Source organism: Aphelocoma coerulescens, chromosome 1 (assembly GCF_041296385.1).
Source record: "Aphelocoma coerulescens isolate FSJ_1873_10779 chromosome 1, UR_Acoe_1.0, whole genome shotgun sequence".
Taxonomy (NCBI): domain Eukaryota; kingdom Metazoa; phylum Chordata; class Aves; order Passeriformes; family Corvidae; genus Aphelocoma; species Aphelocoma coerulescens.
The window spans coordinates 78521-101093 of NC_091013.1; the positions used below are offsets into that span (position 1 = coordinate 78521).

The 22573-nt window shown below is 51.8% G+C and overlaps 3 long non-coding RNA genes across 3 annotated transcripts; 1 reads left to right on the forward strand and 2 right to left on the reverse strand.

Annotated features, from left to right (window-relative positions):
• Positions 1–846: 846 nt before the first annotated feature.
• Positions 847–1410, reverse strand: LOC138117544 (uncharacterized). The gene is made up of 3 exons (XR_011154695.1): positions 1264–1410; positions 1095–1174; positions 847–1017 (listed from the first exon to the last, which is right to left on the reverse strand). It is a non-coding gene; the product is annotated as an uncharacterized lncRNA (long non-coding RNA).
• A 1214-nt stretch (positions 1411–2624) lies between these two features.
• LOC138117539 (uncharacterized) lies at positions 2625–3525 on the reverse strand. Its single transcript, XR_011154694.1, has 4 exons — positions 3385–3525; positions 3170–3291; positions 2870–2939; positions 2625–2781 (listed from the first exon to the last, which is right to left on the reverse strand). It is a non-coding gene; the product is annotated as an uncharacterized lncRNA (long non-coding RNA).
• A 164-nt stretch (positions 3526–3689) lies between these two features.
• LOC138106498 (uncharacterized) lies at positions 3690–6796 on the forward strand. The gene is made up of 2 exons (XR_011149055.1): positions 3690–3796; positions 6150–6796. It is a non-coding gene; the product is annotated as an uncharacterized lncRNA (long non-coding RNA).
• Positions 6797–22573: the final 15777 nt, after the last annotated feature.

Here is a 22573-nt window from a genome sequence, read left to right on the forward strand (position 1 = left end):
GAATGGAAAATGTAAAGACTTCATTGCAGAGTCCTGTAATGCTTCCGGAGGATTCACGAGGGCAGCAAACTGGGTCTGTCGGCCGGTTGGTGAGGAGGTTGAGCATAATACAAGTGGACCCCCTAAAGCACACAAATAACAATGGATGCACCAGAAATTGATACCCAAGCAATAGCAAGTCATTCTGTCTACTAGTCACTGCTTACCTCACTCACTTGACCTTGACTGCTGCTATCCAGCTTTACCTCCTAAAAATAAAGACAAAGAACAATGCTGGAACACAGTCACCATTCACACTTGCCTTGCAAAGACAAATGGTGACTGACCTTCCTGTGTGAACCCCCTCACGGTGTGGGGAGCTCTGCCACTGATTTAATCCGTCTGCATCTGAAAGAAAATGATGACAAAAGTCAAAGTGCTGCATGATAACTTAACAGCTCCAGGCATCTTGTGTCAATCTAGGAATATCATCTAGAGGCCAAACTACACTCTACAGAACAAATTCCAAGTCCCCAAGCCTTGCCCTATTACACCTATAGGCCAGACTGTGCAGTAGGGCAGAGCAGCTCCGGGCCAAATCCCATGCAGGATTTGCATGCAGCAGATGACAAAGGAGGGGACACAACAAGAAAAGAAAACTCTCGACAAGAAGAATGACCACAAGCACATCAAAGGGCTAAGGCAAAAGACATGAAACACAAGATGCCCAAAAGACACAGAACACACAATAGAGAAGTGTCACAACATGCACTGGGACTGCTCTGCCCTGCACACCTTGGCACTGTGATCAAAAGTGAGACTTTCCCATTATGTGGCCTAAGGGGCCCCTTTGTGGGTAGCCCTATCTCCAAAGCTGACTCAAAAATCCCTCCCAGCAACCCCCTACCCAACACCCCGCTTTCATCCCGTTGACTTATCTCTCAGACATCCAGGGATGTGAATCCTCTTCGGGTGCAAAAGAGGGCCGCCTTGCCATCCAGGAAGCTCCTGCCATTGCCAGCCTGTTGTCTCAGTCAGCTACAATAAAGAAAACCAAATATCAAGGCTTGAACTTAGTGGCAGGTTAGCCAAAACCCAACAATTCCGCTACTCACCATCTCCTAAGAAGCTCGGGGTCCTGGGGCCACACACTTTGGCCGCGCTCCAAGGCTGGCACCATCATTGTAGGGTATACCTGGGTTAAGAGGAGACAAGGCGATGCAGCATTGCTGAGACTTGAGCAGACCCTCGGTCCTCCCCCCTCCCTCCCCGACTTGTCCCAACTTCTCAGCCGTTGCCAAAGTCTGCCCGGACGGTATCTTTGAATGGAAAAGGTAAAGGCTTCATCGCAGAGTCCCATAATGCTTTGGGAGGGCTCATGAGGGCAGCGAGCCGGGTACATCGGCCAGTCGGTGAGGGGGCTCAGCATAATACAAGTGGACCCCCTAAAACACACAAATGACAGTGGATGCTTAGAGCTGTACCAGAACTTGGCACCCAAGGAATAACAACTTTTTCTTTCCACCGGTCACTGCTTACCATGCTCACTTGACCTTGACTGCTGCTATCCAGCTTTACCTCCTAAAAACAAAGACAAAGAACAATGCTGGAACACAGTCACCATTTACACTTGCCCTGCAAAGACAAATGGTGACTGACCTTCCTGTGCAAGCCCTCTCACCCGGTATGGGGCACTCTGCCACCGATTTAATCCATCTGCATCTGAAAGAAAGTGATGACAAAAGTTAAAGGGCTGCATGATAACTTAGGACTAGAAAACTGCAAGATGCCGCCATACCGCTCCCGCCGAACCCCGCACAGACCGGCCGTGGTTGCTCCATCTGAGGTGTGGCTCAGGTGGTTATGCAAAGGTAAAGGTTACCCGTAAAGTCTTCTTTCTATTCCACCTACCCCCCAGTTTATTCCACAGGGCAGAGCAGTTCCAGGCTAAACACAAACTCAGACAACACATTATGCTACAAACAGTGGGACGCAAGGATGATAAAAACAGCTCTCGGAGAGAAGAAGGACGGTGAGGACCGAGATGACGCCAAAAGAGATGACCGATGGCATAGTGACAGTAGACAGAAGCGGCTCTAAGGAGCAGAAGAAAAGACTAATAGAGTGACCTATTATAAGAACTGTCAGTCACAATGATCAAGACGGCTGCAAAACAATGCTATGTTCAGAATGCTCCCTGTATCCTTACAATGTTATAAGCCCCAGGACATTACAACTCACGGCTGGGAAGGATGTATGGCAATACAGCCGGGAATGAGGCCTCAAAAGACATCTGACTCAACACTTCTGAGATGCGATTCCGAGACACGGCTGAGCCCGTCAGTAAGAGAACAAATGATATCGGTGACATGCCGAGAAGTACAAATGTTTGAGAACCTAGAGATGATGGCTGACACTTGCCATAAGGTCCTTGAGGATAAAAGGCAGACATATCTGATTCAAGGGATCCTGAAGACATGCTAAACAACACAACACACCAGACAACACAACAGAGACTGGAACTGCTCTGCACTGCATAGCCTACAATTGCAATCAAATGTGGAGCCTCTCCCTTTAGCTATCCTAAGAGGCCCCTTAGAGAGCATCCCTTACCCCCGCACTAGTTATTAAGTTTTTCCCAGGAATTTCTAACTCACTACCCTGCTGCCATCCCATCACCAGGTCATAGCCCCTGACTTATCTTTTGGATGACCGGCAATATGAATCCACATTGGATGTGAAATGAGTCCTCCTCAGTCATCTTGGAAGGCCCCATAATAGCTGGGTTAGCCTCATAGTCAGCTACAATAAAAAAAAAAAAAAAAAAAATCAAGATCAATGCACAAATCTAGTGGCATATAGGCCAAATGCCCACAGTTTGGCTACTCACCACCTCCTAAGCCCATCCAGGTCCTCGGGTCTCTAGCTTCACCCAGAATCAAAAGCTGTGGCCATTATTTCTATAGACACATGAGACAGCAAGGGGCAAAGTTATATGGTATTTCTATGAGTGCGGTGGATGCATTTGTGTGCTTTAAGATGTATAAATGCATCTACTGTGCTTAGGAAAAAAGCCTTAGGTAGGCCCAAATAGACACCTTTTCCCACCCTATGGCCTTCAAAACCCCTTCTGGCACTTCCTAAGCCAGCTACCCTGCTCACACTCTCCCAGCTGCAATCCATAATTTACCTATCAGAAGCCACAATTTTGGATATCATCTTTGATATGGGCAAGGTCCTTTTATGACACAATGAATGTGCTAAAAAAATTTGAAGCTTCATACTCAATACAACCTGGAAGTTACAATGCTCCTAAACAAAAAAACCAAGAAGAAAAACTGAAATTAGAAAAGCACCTTACCACCTCTGAACACTCAAGCCAAAATTATGAGCCTAAATACTCACTGTGTTCAACACTATCTTCTTCCCAATGTCTTCAAAACCACTGGTGCTTTAGAGGCCAAAAGCATTTACTGGGGGGGAAAAAAAACCTGATATAAGCTGAAAGGCCCCCTTCATTGAAATGAGAGGAGATCTCCCATCCCAGGCAATCCCAGGGAGGAAATGAATCCCTTTGGCAAAGGCTGGGGTTAATATACCCCTGGCCGGGTCCGCCTCTCATTCCCATCATGCCCCAGAAAAGGGAGGAGGTAATTACTACAATGTATAAAAGCTGTCAAAGGAGCTATAGCTGCTTGGCTCCTCTGATGTAAATTCAAAATGAGTAAAGGGCTGGAGAGAGAAAAAAAGCTCTTCAGGGAATTGATGATACCTTCTTTTTTACTACAGCTACATCAAGCAAAAGGGCAGAGACCAGGTAAGAAGTAAAACTTTGTATTTTGGCAGTGTAGATAGCTAAGTGGGATAACTAGCTATTAATTTGTACAGTTGTTCCTTAGTGATTAGTAAGTAGTACTTCACATGTGGCTAAGTAGGGTGGAGAAGAATAGTAATTATATGAATGGTGAAGCTCGCATTGGGACCTCTAATTAGGGCTAGATACATTATAAATAAAAATAACAAAACTAATAGACTCCTAGGTGCTGTTAGGGTTATGTATATGCTGGGCTTACTCCTATATGAGATATTTGGTACCGGGGCATGGGTAGAAGTGCCCTAAAATGCAGATTTAAACCCTTAAAATGCTGGAAAAGGGAGCACTTCCTTTAACTGAACCCCTAAAATGAGGAGATGGGGTGTTTACCTCCACTTAAGCTAATACAATGGCAAATAAATGGCTTCTCCCCTTTAATTTAATCCTCTAAAATATTTGGAAAAGAGGGGGTTTCCTCACTTTAAATCTCTCAAATGATACAGAAAGAGTAATTTTTCCCTCAGCTCAAACCCTTAAAAAGGGGGGACAACTGGGCTTCCCCCTCCATTTACACATTTGGATGATGAAAATGCAGGAGTTACCCTTAATTCAAACCCATAAAATAGCACAGTCAAGGTTTTCCCTTTCCATTTAAACTAGAAAATAATGGGAAATGGGGATTTGCTGTCAGTTGATAGCCCTAACAGCATAGAAGGGGTGGGGTTTCCTTCAAATGATACTATTAAAATTGCAGGGGAAGGGGATTCCCCCTCAATTTTGATAGAGACAATTATGGAAAAGGAAGTTTTTCCCTCAATTTTAGCCCCTTTTCTCCTAATAATACCTCTATTTTCTGGGGCCTCTGGGGAGGGACTGACAAGATAAAAGGGGAAAGTTGAAAGTTTCCCCATGGCACCCCACATTCTGCCCGGCATTCTCAGGTGCCCAGGTGCATCTGGCTGCTCCCTAGCTCCTGCTAGGATGCTCCAACTGTCATTCCTGGAGGGACACTCGGGATGCCTTCATCAGCCCCTGTGAACTAGTAGCTCCCTGTGCAGGTGTGCCCGGGCACCCCTCTGAAAGCAGCTGGTCATGCCTGGACCTGCTGTGCCTTGGAGCGGGGGGTGAGGTGGAGAAAGATCCTGCCAGTTGTTCCCTCCCATACATGGGCTGTTGTCTGTCCCTGAAACACTGGGGTGCCGGCCTTTCCTTTCTGTGGAAAAGAACCGGCCTTCTCAGCCAGGTGCCTGTGGCCAAAATTGGGATTCTGCCTCCAAAATTCCCTATGTCCTAGCTTTGTAATTAACGAGGAAATTTCCCCCAGATCATAAGCGATTACAGGTAATTTTTCCTCTGCAATCATTACTAAATTGTGTTTCTGTGGAAGTGTTTGACACATCCCTTGAGGGGACGAGGGTTTGGCTGGGTTTTTTATGGCTAATCCTGACAGGCCCCGTCAGAACCCGAGCCCCCCATCGCTAGTCTACCCTGAATTTCTGTGAAATATTGATATAGTTTATAAATACTCCCTTTGCCTGCTACTCAGTCTTTCCCTGTCCATCCAGGGAGCAGATTACTCCATCCTTTGCTCCTGACCGCAGCTCTCCTGCCCAAATGCCGGTTCTCACAGACAAGAACTAAGCAGAAAACTGCTATAAGTGTTGGCTTTTAAAGTAAAATTCTTATTACATCTGGCTAAATGATCAAAATAAATACAAGTATTGATGGTCATTGGGCGAAAGCTTTTCAGAACAGAAAGTATCCATTTTGATAGCACAGATCCCATTTTGACAATAATGCATTCTTTTGTGTTTGGGAATCCTGCCCATATAGGGCATCTGAAAATTGGTATTTTGGAATTTGATATTTTGAAATGGGGACATTTTGATATTTTGGAACTTAATATTCTGATATTTTGAAAGGAAATTATTCTGGTGTTTTGGAACTTGGTATTCTGGTATTTTGGAAGTAGGTTACTTTGCTATTCTGAAACTTGGTTTTCTGGTATTGCAGAACTGGATTACTTTTGTAATTTGGGACTCGGTATTCTACTGTTTTGGAACCGAATTACTTTGGTATTTCAAAACTTGGTTTTCTGGAATTTTGAAACCTAGTTTTCTGATATTTTTTAACTTGGTTTTCTATTATTTTGGAACTAGGTTATTCTGGTATTTCGCAATCTGATTTTTTTTTTTTTTTTTGTATTTTTATGGGCTGGGTTTTTTTTGTACTTTGTAACATGGGCTTTTAGTTTAGTATTTTTGTAACCTGGGGGTTGCTATTTTGTAACCTGTGCTTGGCAGGGGCCTGTGGCAGCCTAGTCCAGGCTCTTGGTTTCATTTGCCTTCTTTGACAGTGATTATCCTCTCATGGGAACTGTTAAATCACAGACTGTACAATGAGACAGACTTCCCAAAACAGAAATAAATTCCAGCTATGGAAAATCTCACTGCCGCATTTAGAAACACTTCAGCAAAGACTTTGGAAAAAGTAAAGGTGATGTATGATTACCTGGGGCCCCAGGAAACTGAGGTGAAGGTGGGGAACAAGCAGACAGCAAACAGCTTCCACTGCTTCTTGCTCCAGACACTACTGCAAGTGCAGCTTCCCTGGAATTTCATGTCCAGTGTGTCTCTTCCAAGCTCAGCAGGCGAACGAACAGGTACTCCAGGATTTACTTCGTTTGTACTTCAGGCAGCACAGACCCTCCACAAGGAACTGGAATCCAAGGGTAGATCTAAAAATGGTCCTTCCTCCCACTTACCGCTCCACACTTTCTCCTTCCGCAGGTAGGATGCAGGTGCCTCACAGAGGCAAGAAAACTGCCTTTCAATTCAGTACAAAACCTGCCTGAAAAAAAACAGGACGCCGGGACTGAGAGCCAGCAGCAATTCCTTAGTGTTTCTGTTCACAGCTGTTCTCCTGCTGCTTTTCTTGACAGGGGCTTTTCTTTCAAGGTCACTCCTGTATTGTTTTATCTTGACAAATGTTTTAGAAAGTTGAGTTTCTTGAGAACTGTTTCATCCTGATGTTTTCAGTGCTGCGCTTGCCACGATCCTTTGGATGCCCTAACTGTGCATCCAATTCAGGGAACACCAACTTAGCCCTGGGCTGGGAAACAAAAGACAACAAACATTTAAAAATCGTCCCTGCCTTGAGGGTGTTCAGGCCCGGGAGAAAGCCCTTCCCACCACCCTCTTGGCCTCTTCCCAGTCCGAGTAACTGGAAATGTGCATCCAAACCCAAATTAGACAGATCGGGGTGTGTTCTGCACACCAAAGACCACAGCCCCAAGCACTGGGAGCCTGAAGATGCTCTGGATTACAATTCACAGCCTCAGTGAACCCTGCAGAGTAAAGCCAAGTGGTTTCTTTCTCTGAGGGAGGAAAACGCATGACAGCAAGGGCTGTCCCAGCTGACCTGGCCCTCATGGGGTCAGCTGAACAGGATAACCCATTGAGTCTTGCTCTGCTGTTGAAAAACACTACAAACCCTGTGGCTTGAGGGTTCAAAATCTACTTTTTAGGTCAGCCAAAAGGCCTCTGGCTGGGACAATTCACTGAATTCACTGGCAGATCCCAAGATCTGTTTCCAAGTGCATAAAAACCTACACCTACAAGAAGGTCCCAAGCACAGTGGAGTTAAAGGTGCTCTGAGCATGGGTTCCTTGAACTTCAGGGAAATGATCCCTAGTCTGGCTTTGGGATGCTCCCACCTGCACCTTGTGTTCTCCACACCAGCCATCCTGCCTGGGAAGGCCAGGCGTTTTGGATGCCCTCTGGGAACCCCCAGACCCCCTGCCAGTGAGCAATGGCGCTGTCTGTGCCTGCAGCCCTCACCCCAATTTTTGTCAGTGGGTGGTTCTTGATGTGGCAGTTGGGGACAGGGGTAAGGGGTGGCCCTGGCAGTGCTGGGGCAGCAGTTGGACCTGATGGTCTCAAAGGGTTTTCCAGCCTCAGGGATTCTATGGGACAGCCTGTGACTGACCCCGCTGCACAGACAGGCACGGGAAGCTGTTACACACAGATTATATTGCCATGAGCCAGAGCACTTCAGGGCATCCTTGAGAGAGTTGCAGAGAGCAGGAAAAAAAATACACAGTTACGGCACTGATCATGCTCTGTGGTTTGCAAGTGGGGCATGATCACCATTTTGGTTTTGTCTTGATAGTTCCAAGGAAAATAACTGTTGAGCTGGCAGCAAAGATGCCGCCTTCCTGATACTCCTGGCCCAGAACCATGGCCCAGCAGGCAGCTGTGGCAATCTGAATTATTTGTGCAGTTCAGAAGCTGCACATCCCTAGACCAATCCCTTGGGAGCATGAACCTTCCCACAGGCATTTTGTACTTCAATGTGTACTTTCAGCACACTGGGACCATTAAATCAGAATGAGGTCACTTGGTGACAGCACAGCATTAGATCAGATATCAAGAGACTCACCAGACAACATTCACTATGGACTCTCTGTGGATGCTAAAAGGCAGGAGCAGAGAAATTTTCCAGCTCTGTAGTTTGTGAAGTTTTTCCTTTCTCATCCTTTAGCTGAGAAACAGAGAAATCCAGCTTCTCACAGCTTCTCTGTGAGAGCTTTCGTTCTCATGAGAACTGGACGGGTAACAGTTTGTAAGAATGTAAACTATTTCTACACCTGCTATTGTTGTCAGAACACTAGAATTGTTTTCAGTCTTGTGAGAATAATATTTGGAGATGGGTGTCTTACCGCTTGGCCTATCACCTTGAGAGGTGGTGAGTGAATAAGCCAATCATGTAATTTCTTTATTGCAAACTACACTATAAAAGAGGAGAAATTCATTAAATGAGGTCTTAACTCTGCTTTGGCCATATCTTTTAACCTGGACCTATGTCGTGATTTGCCGTTCTCTGGGGATAACAGTGACAGACTCTCCATTCTCATTGTTCTGGCTGCAGCATCCTCATTTCTCACAGGTCTGTTTCAAGGACTCCCCTCAAAATATGGATCGCTGGTCCCAGTAGGGAATCCCCAAGGGCATTTTTACTCCCTGCAAACTGCAGGAATGACCAAGAACAGGTTCTGTCATAGGAAAAGCAGAGGATTGTGATGATTACACAGCTCTCCCTGTGAGGGCTTCAGTTTCTACCTGCAGTCCTTGAGCAGCTCTGCCTTGGTCCCACCCGCCTGCTCCAAAATGCCTCCGTGGGGTTTAACTCCGGCTCTTTGGATCTGCCCATCCCCACGGCTCTGACAGACAGCACAGCAGGGGAACACCTGAACAGGTACAGCCAGGAGCACACTGAGGCCATCAGGTCTTGCAGCACAGCTTCTTGTGCTTCAGGGCTTCCAGTTTTTTGGTGCAGATTCACTGGAATTTAACCTCGTAAAAATCATCTGGCAAGACTTAACATTAACTCAGGAATTCCAGTGCATCCCTGCACCACTGGGATTCCAGCTACTGTACAAGCTGTGAGAGGCAGTGAACAAGCCAGGACTTTACAGGTAAATCAGGTGCCAATCTGTTCAGCCAACAGCAGCTGCAAGAAACACCTTGAGAATCGCTTCAGTTTTGAATTCCTAAAGCAAAACAAAAGCAATTTTCAGATGCTTGGCAAAAGTCCATCCCATTTTAACCAATTTCTGGGACTTGTTCCCAGCCTCCTGATATTCATTTCCCAGCTCACACGTGGCTGCCAGCCAGCATTAGAGCTGGTTCTACACACAGACATGCGAGGTTGCTGCGACTTATGATTTCAGCAGTTCCTGGGAACATGAATATGACCCACATCTCCCACCTGCCCAGCACGGAGTCCATCCAGCACTCACCGAGAGCTGCTGGGAGCTGACATTCTCCCTGCTTCCCGTCGGGGAAACCCTGCCTCCAGCTCCGGCCTCTCCACCTCTCACCTCCTCGGAAGGACGAGTGCTCTGACTCTGCACAGCTCCTGCCCTTTGGGGGAGCAGGGGGAATGGCGAAGGCTGCTCTAGTGACTGTTATTTTCTGACCATTTTGAATCCTGAAGCATTTCCCCCGGGCGGGAGGGGGGTCGCGGGCGGCGGCAGGGGTCCGTGAGGCGGTACCGGGCGAGGGATACCATATGGGGACCCGCCATGGCGGGTGGGGGGAGCGGCGGGCAGCCACGGTGGGGTGGAGCGACAGGCGCGGCTGAGAGCGGAGTGAGGGGCGGGGCTACATTACGCGCGTGCGCGAAAGGATGGGGCGGAGCAGCGTAACACGGGCGGCGGGGGCGCTACGGGGGGCGTTTTTACCCAGCAGCGCTGCCCCGAAGGTCCCGCGGTGCACCTCTTTTAGTGACACGGGGCAGCGGCCACTCCTGCTGCAGTACCTTTATTGTGCCTCATTTACCATGCTCAGCATTTCATTCCCTTTACACCTCTCAGCCTTTCCCGTGCTGCTCTTTAAAACCAGCAGCGCAGCCCCACCGTCGGTCCCTCGGTGCAGCACTGTTAGTGACACGGGACAGCGGCCATACCTGCTGCAGTACCTTTTGAATATTTCTTGAACCATTGTCAACATTTTCTTCCCCTCACAATTGCCCAGCCCTTCCCGTGACTCTTTTTACCAGCAGCGCCCCGCCGTGAGTCCCTCGGTGCAGCTCTCTTAGTGACACGGGGCAGGGGCGGAGAGCCCTCTAGGTGCGGCTCCTCTGTGGCACTTTACCGTGTTCTATTTTATTTCATTGGTACCTCGCGCATTGCGCCGGGCGGGTCATTCGGAGACATGCGCCGGCTCTCACAGCGCCCCGCCCGCCGCCGCTCCCCGGGGCCCTCCCCGCTGCTCTCGGGAGATCGCACACCGCAGGCGGCCCAAGCCCCGTCCCGCCGACGGCACTCGCCACCCGCCGCCCGCCGCCGCGTTCTCCCGCTGCCTACCGGCACGAAGCGGCGCTGCCGATGACGGAGCCGATGCGCGGCTGCCACGCCGCTTTCCCCGCGCCTCAGGGCCGGCGGCTTCGGCCCCACAGGGCGGCGTCCCCGCATCCGGGCTAGCCCGCGGAGCTCCTGCCGCCGCCGCCGCCGCCCCCCGACTGAGGGGCCGCGACGCCGGCGCCCCCTTTTATACTCCGCACCCCCCTTTTCCCGCCACTGCCGCGCTGGGCTCCCCCCGCCTCAAAACCGCCCAGAAGCGCCCAAGGCGGGAACGGCGCTGCCCCACCGGTCCCACGGTGCAGCTCTTTCAGTGACACGGGGCTGCTGCCACTCCTGCTGCAGTACCTTTTGAATATTTCTTAGACCATTGTCAACATTTTATTCAACTCAAAAGTCCCCTTGTCAATATTTATTCCGCTCACACTTCTCAGCCTTTCCCGTGCTGAGCTTTTTACCCAGCAGCGCTGCCCCGAAGGTCCCACGGTGCAGCTCTTTTAGTGACACGGGGCAGCGGCCACTCCTGCTGCAGTACCTTTATTGTACCTCTTTTACCATGCTCAGCATTTTATTCCCTTTACACCTCTCAGCCTTTCCCGTGCTGAGCTTTTTACCCAGCAGCGCTGCCCCGCCGGTCCCACGGTGCAGCTCTTTTAGTGACACGGGGCAGCCGCCATACCTGCTGCAGTACCTTTATTGTACTTCTTTTACCATGCTCAGCATTTTATTCCCTATACACCTCTCAGCCTTTCCCGTGCTGAGCTCTTTACCCAGCAGCGCTGCCCCGACAGTCCCACGGTGCAGCTCTTTTAGTGACACGGGGCAGCGGCCATACCTGCTGCAGTACCTTTTGAATATTTCTTAGACCATTGTCAACATTTTCTTCAACTCAAAAGTCCCCTTGTCAATATTTATTCCGCTCACAATTCTCAGCCTTTCCCGTGCTGAGCTTTTTACCCAGCAACGCTGCCCCGCCGGTCCCACGGTGCAGCTCTTTTAGTGACACGGGGCGGCCGCCATACCTGCTGCAGTACCTTTTCAATATTTCTTAGACCATTGTCAATATTTTATTCCCCTCACGCTTCCCTTTGTCAATATTTTATTCCGCTCACACTTCCCAGCCTTTCCCGTGCGGCTCTTTTTACCCAGCAGCGCTGCCCCGAAGGTCCCTCGGTGCAGCTCTCTTAGTGACACGGGGCAGGGGCGGAGAGCCCTCTAGGTGCGGCTCCTCTGTGGCACTTTACCGTGTTCTATTTTATTTCATTGGTACCTCGCGCATTGCGCCGGGCGGGTCATTCGGAGACATGCGCCGGCTCTCACAGCGCCCCGCCCGCCGCCGCTCCCCGGGGCCCTCCCCGCTGCTCTCGGGAGATCGCACACCGCAGGCGGCCCAAGCCCCGTCCCGCCGACGGCACTCGCCACCCGCCGCCCGCCGCCGCGTTCTCCCGCTGCCTACCGGCACGAAGCGGCGCTGCCGATGACGGAGCCGATGCGCGGCTGCCACGCCGCTTTCCCCGCGCCTCAGGGCCGGCGGCTTCGGCCCCACAGGGCGGCGTCCCCGCATCCGGGCCAGCCCGCGGAGCTCCTGCCGCCGCCGCCGCCGCCCCCCGACTGAGGGGCCGCGACGCCGGCGCCCCCTTTTATACTCCGCACCCCCCTTTTCCCGCCACTGCCGCGCTGGGCTCCCCCCGCCTCAAAACCGCCCAGAAGCGCCCAAGGCGGGAACGGAGCAGCCGCGACGGTGCCTCAGAGAAGCTCTCTTAGCGGCACGGGGCAGAGGCCACCCCTCCTGCAGTACCTTTATTGTACCTCTTTTACTATGCTCAGCATTTTATTCCCTATACACCTCTCAGCCTTTCCCGTGCTGAGCTTTTTACCCAGCAGCGCTGCCCCGCCGGTCCCACGGTGCAGCTAGTTTACTGACACGGGGCAGCGGCCATACCTGCTGCAGTACCTTTTGAATATTTCTTAGACTATTGCAGACATTTTATTCCGCTCACAGTTCCCAGCATTTCCCGTACTGAGCTTTTTACCCAGCAGCGCTGCCCCGCCGGTCCCTCGATGCAGCTCTTTTAGTGACACGGGGCAGCGGCCATTCCTGCTGCAGTACCTTTATTGTACCTCATTTACCATGCTCAGCATTTCATTCCCTATACACCTCTCAGCCGTTCCCGTGCTGAGCTCTTCATAACCAGCAGCGCTGCCCCGCCGTGGGTCCCACGGTGCAGCTCTTTTAGTGACACGGGGCTGCTCCCACCCCTGCTGCAGTACCTCTTGAATATTTCTTAGACTATTGTCAACATTTTATTCCCCTCACACTTCCCTTTGTCAATATTTTATTCCCCTCACACTTCTAAGCCTTTCCCGTGCGGCTCTTTTTACCCAGCAGCGCTGCCCCGCCGGTCCCACGGTGCAGCTCTTTTAGTGACACGGGGCAGCGGCCACTCCTGCTGCAGTAATTTGAATATTTCTTAGACCATTTTCAAAAATTTATTCCCCTCACACTTCCCTTTGTCGATATTTTATTCCGCTCACACTTCCCAGCATTTCCCGTGCGGCTCTTTTTACCCAGCGGCGCTGCCCCGAAGGTCCCGCGGTGCAGCTCTTTTAGTGACACGGGGCAGCGGCCACTCCTGCTGCAGTACCTTTATTGGACCTCTTTTACCATGCTCAGCATTTTATTCCCTTTACACCTCTAAGCCTTTCCCGTGCTGAGCTTTTTACCCAGCAGCGCTGCCCCGCCGGTCCCACGGTGCAGCTCTTTTAGTGACACAGGGCAGCGGCCACTCCTGCTGCAGTACCTTTTGAATATTTCTTAGACAATTGTCAACATTTTATTCCCCTCACACTTCCCTTTGTCAATATTTTATTCCGCTCACACTTCTTAGCCTTTCCCGTGCGGCTCTTTTTACCCCGCAGCGCTGCCCCGAAGGTCCCTCGATGCAGCTCTTTTAGTGACACGGGGCAGCGGCCACTCCTGCTGCAGTACCTTTATTGTACCTCATTTACCATGCTCAGCATTTCATTCCCTTTACACCACTCAGCCTTTCCCGTGCTGCTCTTTATAACCAGTAGCGCTGCCCCGCCGGTCCCACGGTGCAGCTCTTTTAGTGACACGGGGCAGCGGCCATACCTGCTGCTGTACCTTTTGAATATTTCTTAGACCATTGTCAATATTTTATTCCCGTCACACTTCCCCTTGTCAATATTTTATTCTGCTCACACTTCTCAGCCTTTCCCGTGCTGCGTTTTTGAACAGCAGCGCTGCCCCAAAGGTCCCTCGGTGCAGCTCTTTTAGTGACACGGGGCAGCGGCCACACCCGCTGCAGTACCTTTTGAATATTTCTCAGACCATTGCAGACATTTTATTCCCCTCACACTTCCCAGCATTTCCCGTGCGGCTCTTTTTACCCAGCGGCGCTGCCCCGAAGGTCCCGCGGTGCAGCTCTTTTAGTGACACGGGGCAGCGGCCACTCCTGCTGCAGTACCTTTATTGGACCTCTTTTACCATGCTCAGCATTTTATTCCCTTTACACCTCTAAGCCTTTCCCGTGCTGAGCTTTTTACCCAGCAGCGCTGCCCCGCCGGTCCCACGGTGCAGCTCTTTTAGTGACACGGGGCAGCGGCCACTCCTGCTGCAGTACCTTTTCAATATTTCTTAGACCATTGTCAATATTTTATTCCCCTCACGCTTCCCTTTGTCAATATTTTATTCCGCTCACACTTCCCAGCCTTTCCCGTGCGGCTCTTTTTACCCAGCAGCGCTGCCCCGAAGGTCCCTCGATGCAGCTCTCTTAGTGACACGGGGCAGCGGCCACTCCTGCTGCAGTACCTTTATTGTACCTCTTTTACCATGCTCAGCATTTTATTCCCTATACACCTCTCAGCCTTTCCCGTGCTGAGCTTTTTACCCAGCAGCGCTGCCCCGCCGGTCCCACGGTGCAGCTCTTTTAGTGACACGGGGCAGCGGCCATACCTGCTGCAGTACCTTTTGAATATTTCTTAGACTATTGTCAACATTTTATTCCGCTCACAGTTCCCAGCATTTCCCGTACTGAGCTTTTTACCCAGCAGCGCTGCCCCGCCGGTCCCTCGATGCAGCTCTTTTAGTGACACGGGGCAGCGGCCATTCCTGCTGCAGTACCTTTATTGTACCTCATTTACCATGCTCAGCATTTCATTCCCTATACACCTCTCAGCCGTTCCCGTGCTGAGCTCTTCATAACCAGCAGCGCTGCCCCGCCGTGGGTCCCACGGTGCAGCTCTTTTAGTGACACGGGGCTGCTCCCACCCCTGCTGCAGTACCTTTTGAATATTTCTTAGACTATTGTCAACATTTTATTCCCCTCACACTTCCCTTTGTCAATATTTTATTCCCCTCACACTTCTAAGCCTTTCCCGTGCGGCTCTTTTTACCCAGCAGCGCTGCCCCGCCGGTCCCACGGTGCAGCTCTTTTAGTGACACGGGGCAGCGGCCACTCCTCCTGCAGTACCTTTACTGTACCTCATTTACCATGCTCAGCATTTTATACACTATACACCTCTCAGCCTTTCCCGTGCTGAGCTTTTTACCCAGCAGCGCTGCCCCGCCGGTCCCACGGTGCAGCTCTTTTAGTGACACAGGGCAGCCGCCATACCTGCTGCAGTACCTTTTGAATATTTCTCAGACCATTGCAGACATTTTATTCCCCTCACACTTCCCAGCATTTCCCGTGCGGCTCTTTTTACCCAGCGGCGCTGCCCCGAAGGTCCCGCGGTGCAGCTCTTTTAGTGACACGGGGCAGCGGCCACTCCTGCTGCAGTACCTTTATTGGACCTCTTTTACCATGCTCAGCATTTTATTCCCTTTACACCTCTAAGCCTTTCCCGTGCTGAGCTTTTTACCCAGCAGCGCTGCCCCGCCGGTCCCACGGTGCAGCTCTTTTAGTGACACGGGGCAGCGGCCACTCCTGCTGCAGTACCTTTTCAATATTTCTTAGACCATTGTCAATATTTTATTCCCCTCACGCTTCCCTTTGTCAATATTTTATTCCGCTCACACTTCCCAGCCTTTCCCGTGCGGCTCTTTTTACCCAGCACCGCTGCCCCGAAGGTCCCTCGATGCAGCTCTTTTAGTGACACGGGGCAGCGGCCACTCCTGCTGCAGTACCTTTATTGTACCTCTTTTACCATGCTCAGCATTTTATTCCCTATACACCTCTCAGCCTTTCCCGCGCTGAGCTTTTTACCCAGCAGCGCTGCCCCGCCGGTCCCACGGTGCAGCTCTTTTAGTGACACGGGGCAGCGGCCATACCTGCTGCAGTACCTTTTGAATATTTCTTAGACTATTGTCAACATTTTATTCCGCTCACAGTTCCCAGCATTTCCCGTACTGAGCTTTTTACCCAGCAGCGCTGCCCCGCCGGTCCCTCGATGCAGCTCTTTTAGTGACACGGGGCAGCGGCCATTCCTGCTGCAGTACCTTTATTGTACCTCATTTACCATGCTCAGCATTTCATTCCCTATACACCTCTCAGCCGTTCCCGTGCTGAGCTCTTCATAACCAGCAGCGCTGCCCCGCCGTGGGTCCCACGGTGCAGCTCTTTTAGTGACACGGGGCTGCTCCCACCCCTGCTGCAGTACCTCTTGAATATTTCTTAGACTATTGTCAACATTTTATTCCCCTCACACTTCCCTTTGTCAATATTTTATTCCCCTCACACTTCTAAGCCTTTCCCGTGCGGCTCTTTTTACCCAGCAGCGCTGCCCCGCCGGTCCCACGGTGCAGCTCTTTTAGTGACACGGGGCAGCGGCCACTCCTGCTGCAGTAATTTGAATATTTCTTAGACCATTTTCAACAATTTATTCCCCTCACACTTCCCTTTGTCGATATTTTATTCCGCTCACACTTCCCAGCAATTCCCGTGCGGCTCTTTTTACCCAGCAGCGCTGCCCCGAAGGTCCCGCGGTGCAGCTCTTTTAGTGACACGGGGCAGCGGCCACTCCTCCTGCAGTACCTTTACTGTACCTCATTTACCATGCTCAGCATTTTTACACTATACACCTCTCAGCCTTTCCCGTGCTGAGCTTTTTACCCAGCAGCGCTGCCCCGCCGGTCCCACGGTGCAGCTCTTTTAGTGACACAGGGCAGCCGCCATACCTGCTGCAGTACCTTTTGAATATTTCTCAGACCATTGCAGACATTTTATTCCCCTCACACTTCCCAGCATTTCCCGTGCGGCTCTTTTTACCCAGCGGCGCTGCCCCGAAGGTCCCGCGGTGCAGCTCTTTTAGTGACACGGGGCAGCGGCCACTCCTGCTGCAGTACCTTTATTGGACCTCTTTTACCATGCTCAGCATTTTATTCCCTTTACACCTCTAAGCCTTTCCCGTGCTGAGCTTTTTACCCAGCAGCGCTGCCCCGCCGGTCCCACGGTGCAGCTCTTTTAGTGACACGGGGCAGCGGCCACTCCTGCTGCAGTACCTTTTCAATATTTCTTAGACCATTGTCAATATTTTATTCCCCTCACGCTTCCCTTTGTCAATATTTTATTCCGCTCACACTTCCCAGCCTTTCCCGTGCGGCTCTTTTTACCCAGCACCGCTGCCCCGAAGGTCCCTCGATGCAGCTCTTTTAGTGACACGGGGCAGCGGCCACTCCTGCTGCAGTACCTTTATTGTACCTCTTTTACCATGCTCAGCATTTTATTCCCTATACACCTCTCAGCCTTTCCCGTGCTGAGCTTTTTACCCAGCAGCGCTGCCCCGCCGGTCCCACGGTGCAGCTCTTTTAGTGACACGGGGCAGCCGCCATACCTGCTGCAGTACCTTTTGAATATTTCTTAGACCATTGTCAATATTTTATTCCGCTCACACTTCCCAGCCTTTCCCGTGCGGCTCTTTTTACCCAGCACCGCTGCCCCGCCGGTCCCACGGTGCAGCTCTTTCAGTGACACGGGGCAGCGGCCATACCTGCTGCAGTACCTTTTGAATATTTCTTAGACCATTGTCAACATTTTATTCAACTCAAAAGTCCCCTTGTCAATATTTATTCCGCTCACACTTCTCAGCCTTTCCCGTGCTGAGCTCTTTACCCAGCAGCGCTGCCCCGACAGTCCCACGGTGCAGCTCTTTTAGTGACACGGGGCAGCGGCCACTCCTGCTGCAGTACCTTTTGAATATTTCTTAGACCATTGTCAATATTTTATTCCGCTCACACTTCTTAGCCTTTCCCGTGCGGCTCTTTTTACCCAGCAGCGCTGCCCCGAAGGTCCCGCGGTGCAGCTCTTTTAGTGACACGGGGCAGCCGCCATACCTGCTGCAGTACCTTTTAAATATTTCTTAGACCATTGTCAACATTTTATTCCCCTCACACTTCTTTTTGTCAATATTTTATTCCGCTCACACTTCCCAGCCTTTCCCGTGCGGCTCTTTTTACCCAGCAGCGCTGCCCCGAAGGTCCCTCGATGCAGCTCTCTTAGTGACACGGGGCAGCGGCCACTCCTGCTGCAGTACCTTTATTGTACCTCTTTTACCGTGCTCAGCATTTTATTCCCTATACACCTCTCAGCCGTTCCCGTGCTGAGCTCTTTACCCAGCAGCGCTGCCCCGCCGGTCCCACGGTGCAGCTCTTTTAGTGACACGGGGCAGCCGCCATACCTGCTGCAGTACCTTTTCAATATTTCTTAGACCATTGTCAATATTTTATTCCCCTCACACTTCCCTTTGTCAATATTTTATTCCGCTCACACTTCCCAGCATTTCCCGTGCGGCTCTTTTTACCCAGCAGCGCTGCCCCGAAGGTCCCTCGATGCAGCTCTTTTAGTGACACGGGGCAGCGGCCACTCCTCCTGCAGTACCTTTATTGTACCTCATTTACCGTGCTCAGCATTTTATTCCCTTTACTCCTCTCAGCCTTTCCCGTGCTGAGCTTTATAACCCAGCAGCGCTGCCCCGCCGGTCCCACGGTGCAGCTCTTTTAGTGACACGGGGCGGCCGCCATACCTGCTGCAGTACCTTTTCAATATTTCTTAGACCATTGTCAATATTTTCTTCCCCTCACACTTCTTAGCCTTTCCCGTGCGGCCCTTTTTACCCAGCAGCGCTGCCCCGAAGGTCCCGCGGTGCAGCTCTTTTAGTGACACGGGGCAGCGGCCACTCCTGCTGCAGTACCTTTTGAATATTTCTTAGACCATTGTCAATATTTTATTCCGCTCACACTTCTTAGCCTTTCCCGTGCGGCTCTTTTTACCCAGCAGCGCTGCCCCGCCGGTCCCACGGTGCAGCTCTTTCAGTGACACGGGGCTGCTGCCACTCCTGCTGCAGTACCTTTTGAATATTTCTTAGACCATTGTCAACATTTTATTCAACTCAAAAGTCCCCTTGTCAATATTTATTCCGCTCACACTTCTCAGCCTTTCCCGTGCTGAGCTCTTTACCCAGCAGCGCTGCCCCGACATCCCACGGTGCACCTCTTTTAGTGACACGGGGCAGCCGCCATACCTGCTGCAGTACCTTTTGAATATTTCTTAGACCATTGTCAATATTTTATTCCCCTCACACTTCCCTTTGTCAATATTTTATTCTGCTCACACTTCCCAGCCTTTCCCGTGCGGCCCTTTTTACCCAGCAGCGCTGCCCCGAAGGTCCCGCGGTGCAGCTCTTTTAGTGACACGGGGCAGCGGCCACTCCTGCTGCAGTACCTTTTGAATATTTCTTAGACCATTGTCAATATTTTATTCCGCTCACACTTCTTAGCCTTTCCCGTGCGGCTCTTTTTCCCCAGCAGCGCTGCCCCGAAGGTCCCGCGGTGCAGCTCTTTTAGTGACACGGGGCAGCGGCCATACCTGCTTCAGTACCTTTTCAATGTTTCTTAGACCATTGTCAACATTTTATTCCCCTCACACTTCTTTTTGTCAATATTTTATTCCGATCACACTTCCCAGCCTTTCCCGTGCGGCTCTTTTTACCCAGCAGCGCTGCCCCGAAGGTCCCTCGATGCAGCTCTTTTAGTGACACGGGGCAGCGGCCACTCCTCCTGCAATACCTTTATTGTACCTCTTTTACCGTGCTCAGCATTTTATTCCCTTTACACCTCTCAGCCTTTCCCGTGCTGAGCTTTTTACCCAGCAGCGCTGCCCCGCCGGTCCCACGGTGCAGCTCTTTTAGTGACACGGGGCAGCGGCCACTCCTGCTGCAGTACCTTTTCAATATTTCTTAGACCATTGTCAATATTTTATTCCCCTCACACTTCCCTTTGTCAATATTTTATTCCGCTCACACTTCCCAGCCTTTCCCGTGCGGCTCTTTTTACCCAGCAGCGCTGCCCCGAAGGTCCCTCGATGCAGCTCTTTTAGTGACACGGGGCAGCGGCCACTCCTCCTGCAGTACCTTTATTGTACCTCTTTTACCGTGCTCAGCATTTTATTCCCTATACACCTCTCAGCCTTTCCCGTGCGGCTCTTTTTACCCAGCAGCGCCGCCCCGAAGGTCCCACGGTGCAGCTCTTTTAGTGACACGGGGCAGCGGCCACTCCTGCTGCAGTACCTTTATTGTACCTCATTTACCATGCTCAGCATTTCATTCCCTTTACACCTCTCAGCCTTTCCCGTGCTAAGCTTTATAACCCAGAAGCGCTGCCCCGCCGGTCCCACGGTGCAGCTCTTTTAGTGACACGGGGCAGCCGCCATACCTGCTGCAGTACCTTTTCAATATTTCTTAGACCATTGTCAATATTTTATTCCCCTCACGCTTCCCTTTGTCAATATTTTATTCCGCTCACACTTCCTGGCCTTTCCCGTGCGGCTCTTTTTACCCAGCAGCGCTGCCCCGAAGGTCCCTCGGTGCAGCTCTCTTAGTGACACGGGGCAGGGGCGGAGAGCCCTCTAGGTGCGGCTCCTCTGTGGCACTTTACCGTGTTCTATTTTATTTCATTGGTACCTCGCGCATTGCGCCGGGCGGGTCATTCGGAGACATGCGCCGGCTCTCACAGCGCCCCGCCCGCCGCCGCTCCCCGGGGCCCTCCCCGCTGCTCTCGGGAGATCGCACACCGCAGGCGGCCCAAGCCCCGTCCCGCCGACGGCACTCGCCACCCGCCGCCCGCCGCCGCGTTCTCCCGCTGCCTACCGGCACGAAGCGGCGCTGCCGATGACGGAGCCGATGCGCGGCTGCCACGCCGCTTTCCCCGCGCCTCAGGGCCGGCGGCTTCGGCCCCACAGGGCGGCGTCCCCGCATCCGGGCCAGCCCGCGGAGCTCCTGCCGCCGCCGCCGCCGCCCCCCGACTGAGGGGCCGCGACGCCGGCGCCCCCTTTTATACTCCGCACCCCCCTTTTCCCGCCACTGCCGCGCTGGGCTCCCCCCGCCTCAAAACCGCCCAGAAGCGCCCAAGGCGGGAACGGCGCAGCCGCGACGGTGCCTCAGAGAAGCTCTTTTAGCGGCGCGGGGCAGCGGCCACCCCTCCTGCAGTACCTTTATTGTACTTCTTTTATTATGCTCAGCATTTTATTCCCTATACACCTCTCAGCCTTTCCCGTGCTCAGCTTTTTACCCAGCAGCGCTGCCCCACCGGTCCCACGGTGCAGCTAGTTTAGTGACACGGGGCAGCGGCCATACCTGCTGCAGTACCTTTTGAATATTTCTTAGACCATTGTCAATATTTTATTCCGCTCACACTTCCCAGCCTTTCCCGTGCGGCTCTTTTTACCCAGCACCGCTGCCCCGCCGGTCCCACGGTGCAGCTCTTTCAGTGACACGGGGCTGCTGCCACTCCTGCTGCAGTACCTTTTGAATATTTCTTAGACCATTGTCAACATTTTATTCAACTCAAAAGTCCCCTTGTCAATATTTATTCCGCTCACAATTCTCAGCCTTTCCCGTGCTGAGCTCTTTACCCAGCAGCGCTGCCCCGCCGGTCCCACGGTGCAGCTCTTTTAGTGACACGGGGCAGCCGCCATACCTGCTGCATTACCTTTTGAATATTTCTTAGACCATTGTCAATATTTTATTCCCCTCACACTTCCCTTTGTCAATATTTTATTCTGCTCACACTTCCCAGCCTTTCCCGTGCGGCCCTTTTTACCCAGCAGCGCTGCCCCGAAGGTCCCGCGGTGCAGCTCTTTTAGTGACACGGGGCAGCGGCCACTCCTGCTGCAGTACCTTTTGAATATTTCTTAGACCATTGTCAATATTTTATTCCGCTCACACTTCCCAGCCTTTCCCGTGCGGCTCTTTTTACCCAGCAGCGCTGCCCCGAAGGTCCCTCGATGCAGCTCTTTTAGTGACACGGGGCAGCGGCCACTCCTCCTGCAGTACCTTTATTGTACCTCTTTTACCGTGCTCAGCATTTTATTCCCTTTACACCTCTCAGCCTTTCCCGTGCTGAGCTTTTTACCCAGCAGCGCTGCCCCGCCGGTCCCACGGTGCAGCTCTTTTAGTGACACGGGGCAGCGGCCACTCCTGCTGCAGTACCTTTTCAATATTTCTTAGACCATTGTCAATATTTTATTCCCCTCACACTTCCCTTTGTCAATATTTTATTCCGCTCACACTTCCCAGCCTTTCCCGTGCGGCTCTTTTTACCCAGCAGCGCTGCCCCGAAGGTCCCTCGATGCAGCTCTTTTAGTGACACGGGGCAGCGGCCACTCCTCCTGCAGTACCTTTATTGTACCTCTTTTACCGTGCTCAGCATTTTATTCCCTATACACCTCTCAGCCTTTCCCGTGCGGCTCTTTTTACCCAGCAGCGCCGCCCCGAAGGTCCCACGGTGCAGCTCTTTTAGTGACACGGGGCAGCGGCCATACCTGCTGGAGTACCTTTTCAATATTTCTTAGACCATTGTCAATATTTTATTCCCCTCACGCTTCCCTTTGTCAATATTTTATTCTGCTCACACTTCCCAGCCTTTCCCGTGCGGCTCTTTTTACCCAGCAGCGCTGCCCCGA